Source organism: Pholcus phalangioides, unplaced genomic scaffold (genome assembly GCF_987345545.1).
Source record: "Pholcus phalangioides strain wild (caught in Gottingen) unplaced genomic scaffold, Ppha-v1.0 ptg000015l_1, whole genome shotgun sequence".
NCBI lineage: Eukaryota > Metazoa > Arthropoda > Arachnida > Araneae > Pholcidae > Pholcus > Pholcus phalangioides.
The window spans coordinates 19,668,839-19,676,295 of record NW_028301608.1 but is presented as its reverse complement, the minus strand read 5'-3'; the positions used below and the strand labels follow the sequence as shown (position 1 = coordinate 19,676,295).

The following is a 7,457-nucleotide window of genomic DNA, read 5'->3' as shown; positions in this document are numbered from 1 at the left end:
GTGGACACTTAAGTGATTTGTTTATTGCTTGTTTCGCAAAATACGCAGAAGCGGCGAGCCCCAAAGAAACGGGTTTCAATTGTTCTGACGGTTACGTCAAATTCACCGTTCGTGATGTCGAGAAAACGAAAAACGCTTTCTGTAAGAGCCAACTTCATGGCTGCGGAACTAATATAATTATAACTTAATTAAAATCATTAATTATTCCGGAGAACCTCACGTACCATGTGACAAAAAAAAATGTTTCTGTTCATGAAAGAAAATTCCATATCGATAATCAGGACAAAGTTTCTGAAAATGTTATTTTTTTTAAATGTAGGGTTCGGATTTCTATGACCTAAAAACATAAAAATATGGCCTTATCATTTTCCCGTTATTTTATATCTTCTTTTGCAGATATTGCTTCTTACCTTGTTAAATTCAAAAAATAGCTAAAACTCCATCTACATATACATATATGTATATTTCGTTATAATGGAATTTCAGGTTTTTGCATTGTTCCTACGTAAACTTATCTAAGAGATCAGAAAAGGGTTCATTAAAACGAGATGAGATTTTCGCTGTAACAGTATTCGTTAAAACAGGATTCGACTGTATATATATATATATATATATATATTAATTTCTATATAAAAAAGTAAAAAACTCACTTAGCCCGGAGGCCCATGATGTTTTTAAGACGGCCCTGACACAAACAGCTAAAGCAGCGGTTCTCAACCTTTTTTTGACTCGGGGGAGCCCTTTTTAGTAAAAAAGGAAAATTTTTTAATTATTCATCAAAAAGTTACTGATTTATTTTTACTATTTAAAAATATTTATATATTTTTTTCAATTTTACTGATTCTTTTTTTTTTCCTCGAGCGGCCGCGGAGCCCCAAGGGCACCCCGGAGCACCGGTTGAGAACCGCTGAGCTAGAGGATCCTCCAATAACGAGAAAGTGGCCAACTGGGAATACAAAAAAAGTTTCCCAAAAAAAAAAAGGAAGACCCAAGAATTCATTGTAAATAGGGTTGGAAATCGATTAAAATTTTTAACTGATTAATCAAAAATTCTTAATCGATTAATCAGTCGATTATGAATCACATATGACAGGCATAAAAGACAGCATTTTCTATAAAGAGCGAAACACTACAACGAATGAAGTTGGAATTCGGGTTTTTTTGGCCGACGTGATGTATACATCCCACCCCCGTCGGATAAAAAACACGAACACTTTAAAATTGAATTGTAATTTACATGATGACTACGAAAGCTTTTTAGTTTTATCAAATAATTTTATTATTATTTTTCTTCTAATGTTTTCTTCTTAAAATTTTTATCCAATTTCCCGGCCGTTTATTCCGTACATTGTGACCCACAAAATACATTTATAATAGATAAAAAATTGCCGGAAATCGAAAAATATACCGTATTATATATTTTTTTTCTGATCTGTATATGAAGTTCAACGGCCTAGAGAGAGAGAGAGAGACTATTTTTAAACACTTTGCCGGTAGATGGCACTGAAAAACTCAGTTAGAGGGATGGGGGAAAAGAAAAGTTTTGATAGAACGGGCGGGAAATAGTGGAAAATATAGCTTGTGTGTGATTGAGGTTTCAACAGTTCGTCAACAAACGTCACAGCGTACGTACGGTTTAACGTCAGCTGCAGTCAAAAAAACCAGCTTTTCTCTGAAGATTTCACCAAGGAATATCACTGTTTCTTCCGAGACATTACATCATAATATTGATGGTGTAATACTACTCTTATACATCCCCTAAAGGTATGAGATATCAATATTTATCATCGTGACTTTTATTTTGATGTAATATTCACTGTGATCACAATTTAACTACTAGAATTCACCAGTATTTTCACCACATTATAATTTTACCATCTACATTTCAACTTAATTATTCATAACACAGTATTTTATTAATTCATAATTTTATATTTTAATTAAATGAAATTGTTTATTTATTAATCGTAATTTTCGTTAATATTTTAATAATCTCCAAGTTTAATTGCAATTGAAACTGATTGAATTCAAATTATTTATAATTTTGAAACAGTTATTTATTCAATTTTATATGTATTTTATTTATCGATTGTGTGTGTAAAAAATTATCTTATATCGGAATTATTATAGTACAGATTCCGGAAATGAATTCCAAAGAAATGATAATAATGTGTGAACGGTTTTATCATACTATCTCATTTCCGGAATCTGTACTATAATAATTCCGATATAAGATAATTCCGAGCAGCAGAGAAATCAGTAATAAAACTTAAAAAATATATTAATTTTTAAATAATTTGATGTTATTCTATAAAATTATTTGATTTTTAAATAAATATATTTCATAAATTACGGGATAACAAAAAAATTCATTTTATTTTACGAAATTCCATTTCAAATAATCGTAAAAATACGTAGTTTAAAATTTTGATAATTTGGTGGAAAAATAATTTGTAAAAAATATATCAGTACACACTTTTGAAGTCTTTACACACACAATCGATAAATAAAATACATATAAAATTGAATAAATAACTGTTTCAAAATTATAAATAATTTGAATTCAATCAGTTTCAATTGCAATTAAACTTGGAGATTATTAAAATATTAACGAAAATTACGATTAATTTTCTATCTCCTCTCCGTTTCCGCTTCAGTGGAAAATATAACACTAATATGAATTTATTAGAACTAAAATTTGCGTTTGGGAGATAGCAAATTCACTGAAACGAATGAATTGCTTCAAGCAATGATGAATTAAGCGATTATTACCGAAAGATGTACCGCAGCACTTAGTAGTACCGTGATATCAACCAAGGATGCAACGAGTATTCAGGGGATAATAATTATATTGCAATTGAACGCTGATTACCAATCGATGTGTCACAGCATCACAGCGTTTTAGGATACTATGAGATCAGATGTGTCGTGGGGGTAGTATTTTGAATTCCGCTATCATTTCCGCGAATTCAAGGGCGTAAGCAAAATCGACCTTCGATATTTCAATTTTTTATCGAAATATTAAAAAAAAAATCTAATATTAGGAGGGGGAGCACGAAGCTTCTGTGTGCCCCCCCCCCTCCGCCTCTGCACGGTTTTTTTAGTGAATACTATATAGTGACAGAGAATGCAGGTGATATATCTTCAATAGATTTAAATTCTTGGATGAAGACTTGAATAAAAATAAGTAACAAGTCTTCCTACAGTATGACCTTAAAAACAGGCGCACATTCTAACTCATCACTTTTAACAAATATTGAATACACATTTGTCGTGGCATTAGTTTTTTATGCAACGTCTCAACACTTTTTTTTTCAAATAAATTACCATGTATGTTTTACTAAGATGCTTGGTGCATGCGGGGAGGAATCAAATGGTTATTTAGATTCCTTTCTATGAAATTCCAAGGATTTCGATTGGATTTATAAAGGGACTTGGTAAATGGCAATCCAGTAGTCCAATTGATAACTTTTGCCGTTTCAACCAATTTATCTACTTACTGTTTGAGACAAATATATTTTGTCATCGTCATTTTTCAACATGTCATCGTCTTTAAGGAATCACCCAGGAAGAGGGGGTTCTTAACCCATGGATCAGGACGCAAACTTGGATCTCAGGGACTCCTGAGATGGGTCGTAAGAACCCATTTAAAATCCGGATCAGCGAAAATGATTCTAGAATTGAAGAGAAATATTTCTAATGTTAATGAAAAATGATTAAAAATGAAAGAGAGAAATAATTCCAGAATTGATGAAAAAAATAATTCCAGAATTGATGAAAAAAATAATTCCAGAATTGATGAAAAAAATAATTCCAGAATTGATGAAAAAAATAATTCCAGAATTGATGAAAAAAATAATTCCAGAATTGATGAAAAAATAATTGAAAAATAACTGATGAAAAATAATTCTGGAATAATTGAAAATTAAGAGAAAATATTCCAGAATTTACGAAAAATAATTCTGAAATTAATGAAAGGTAATTGAAAATCAAAGAGAGAAATAGTTTCAGAATTTATGACAAAAATAATTTCAGGATTATTGAAGGCTTTCAATAACCTGGAGGTCCCCTGTTTGTTTCAGGTCCTTGGGTTCGGGCCCTCTTGGCCTGCCTACCCGTTAAGAAATCGTGGACTGGGTTTCACTAGGTTCAAAAACTTTTTTTTTATAATCAGAAATATTTACCACACAAAAAGTTTTAAATTAAAAATAACCAATGGGTCGCGAATTTGATCACGTTGTTGATTTTAAGTTGCGGCAAAAAAAAGGTTAAGAACCCCTGGAATAACCTATTGATTGGTGAGTAAATATGATCAATAAGCAGATCAACTCTGTTTTAATCAGACTTCATTTGTTGGGGTAAATCGAGAAGCTATCCATACTTAGAATAAGACAACCATAATATTCTTTATGGGCATTGTATAATATTTTATCATGTGTATATATTGTTTATAATTTTTGTGATTGTGTGTGTTTAATTGGGTTGCTGTATTTTTGAAATATATGACATCCATATTTGTTATGGGCATCTTTTTCTCAGCCACCTCGTTGGGTATTTTGTTTGTTGTGACGTTTTATTTGTATTTGTATTTTATTGCTGGCCCTTGTCCACAAAGAACAGGAACAATCCCAGGTTGTAACGCTTCTTCTTGAGTCTTGCACAGTATAGATGCAGTGTAATACATTACACTTTTTTTTCTTCATTTATCAAATTTGCAGTTTTCGTTTCAGAGATTTTCTACTTTTCACAAGATTCCGAACGTAACACGAGATTTTTTTTTCTAAGAATATTTTAAAGCTGCAATATCCTTAACACGCAAAATTAATTTATAATAATCAAATTAAAATCATTTCCAATTAAAAAAAAAGTTTATTCTCAGATTTAATGAGATTTATTTCTATATTAACGCCGCCTGGCAGTCGAGTGGTTAGGGAACTAGCTTCTCACTGTGCAGGTCTGGGTTTGAATCCAGGTCCGAGCATGGATGTTTATTAACACTAACAAATTCCCTGGACGGATCATGCTGATCCCTTGGGAATACGTGAGGATCACGCTATTAAATAAAAAAAAAATTACCTAAAACATGTGTCAAACCATCACTTACGAATTCATACTTTTCTTTACGTTGCTAACTTTTCTCAACATAAATTTCCAAGCATAATTTTGCATCGATAAAGCTGTTGCGAATAAAGTTTTATCTCGATATTTAAAATTCAGTTAAAACCCGTAATGACGAATAAGGCTTATAACGATAACCACGCTATTACGAGTGATTTTTGAGTGATTGGTAAAAAGCTAATGTTGAAGATGCAGAAAAATGTTCGTTTATAGCGACTTGAAAATTAGGAAGCTTCCGTAATAATATCAACAAAATTCTAATATACATACTAAGAAAAATATAAGTCTGTCCAAAGCGTATATTTTTGCAGACATATTTTTTCTTTCCGCTGAGCAACCGAAAGTTAAGATTTGGTAACCAATCCAAGTGGGATCTTGGGTCAGCGTGATATTTTTCATTCGTTGAAGACGATACCCATAGCGTGTCGAAATGCATAAGGAGTTTTATGTTTTCCTTGTATTTGCATTTTTCGTTGGTGATTTTTCTGAGTATTATTAAGCAAAGTTTGCCTACTCTTCCCCATTTTTTCACTGCTAGGGTTTATTTGACAGTAACTTATGTTGTTTACGAATTGATAGACATATAATGTTTAAAAAAAACAAAAACTTCTAATAGGCGCAAAGATTATAGAGTCCGTAAAATTGTCATGGAATTTAAAATAAAATTTTTTAAAAAATCTTCCGATAGGTTATAACGAATCTATAAATCATGGAATTGAGCAATGAGACAATAATTGAGAATCTCCATTGTTCGGTTGTTGGGTCAAATGGTTTTGGTAACACGAAATTGTGTGAAAAATAAGTTATATATATATATATAATCAACTTCTCTATGAGCCAAAGATTAGTTTCACGATTGGAATCTTGCTCATTCGCCAAGAACTCTGTTGTAACGACAATTTTTCCCGTTATTGTGAGTTGTCATTAAAACGGATTTTTACTGTACTGATATTACAAACAGTTGATATTTATAAAAAAAATTAAATAATTTCTAAAAAAATAATTAATTTCCCAAAGTTTAATTTTTAATTTCAAGAAAGTAATTTTATTATCATTATTTGAAAAATAGCAGCAAAAATGGAAAGAAAACAAATTCAGTGACTTTTAATGCACATTAAATGCAACTCAATTTGCACTCAACGCTGCTAAATTGATGGGTTTCTTTTCTACACTGTCTATTTCAAATAACAGTATACTTTAAAATAACATGTCGTAAAATCTATCATTGAAGCGTAAAAAGTTTTCTTAATGACTAAAGGAAGAAGATAGAGTTTTTTTTCTCTCTCTCTTGACGCCATTTCCTTATAAATAAAAACGTGAAAAAGAAAAAAACCGACCGATTTTCAATATTAACCGAAGCTAATAATTGTGGAGAGAGTGGGCAGAACAGGGATAAAAACTTTCTCCAACTCTCGCATTATGGTAGTTAGTTTTGCTTTTAGCAGACTTTCTAACCGAATGTACGTACGTCTCGTCCATAAAAAGATTTTTTTTAAACCGTTGAATGCGGTCTAAAAAAATAACTAAAACCTAATGAAGCCATTTCTAGATAATTTTAGAGTATTTTCAGTGGGAGGGAAAAGAAATGTTTACTTTTTGGATAATGTAGAGAAAGGGCAAATGGGATAGAATTGGAGCAAAAAAAAAAGCGTTGATAATCCTAGAGTTCGTGTAAATAATAATTTAAAAAAATTATTACGCATTCGATAGAAAGCCTTATATATAATCATTCAACTTTTATTGGTTGCCAAACACAGGTTGATGTATCCGCTGCGTACACACGCGCAAGCACGAGCAATAGCGTATCTCGATCTCAGAGTGACGGTTTTTCGAAAATTTCGAAAAATGTATTTACAGTATTACAGCATATAGCTGATTATGCACATCTGAACAGAATTGGAGCAGCGCTATCTGTCTATTAAATTTTAACTGAATTTGGAAAAAAAAGAGGGGAAATTGCCAATTAAATTCTAGTCAAAATAGAAATCACGCTTAAAAAATTTCGTTAAAAAATTTCCGCTGCGTACACACGCGCAAGCACGAGCAATAGCGTATCTCGATCTCAGAGTGACGGTTTTTCGAAAATTTCGAAAAATGTATTTACAGTATTACAGCATATAGCTGATTATGCACATCTGAACAGAATTGGAGCAGCGCTATCTGTCTATTAAATTTTAACTGAATTTGGAAAAAAAAGAGGGGAAATTGCCAATTAAATTCTAGTCAAAATAGAAATCACGCTTAAAAAATTTCGTTAAAAAATTTCCGCTGCGTACACACGCGCAAGCACGAGCAATAGCGTATCTCGATCTCAGAGTGACGGTTTTTCGAAAATTTCG

The 7,457-nt window shown here is 31.6% G+C and overlaps 1 protein-coding gene across 1 annotated transcript in view; it reads left to right on the top strand.

The window, feature by feature from the left end:
* The first annotated feature begins 1,600 nt into the window (after nt 1-1,600).
* Nucleotides 1,601-7,457, top strand: part of LOC149075624 (uncharacterized) — a 123,465-nt gene continuing 117,608 nt past the window's right edge. Inside the window, exon 1 of the mRNA XM_089243113.1 lies at nt 1,601-1,764. The gene's annotated coding sequence lies outside the window, so the exon portion shown is untranslated. The remainder of the gene's footprint in view (nt 1,765-7,457) is intronic.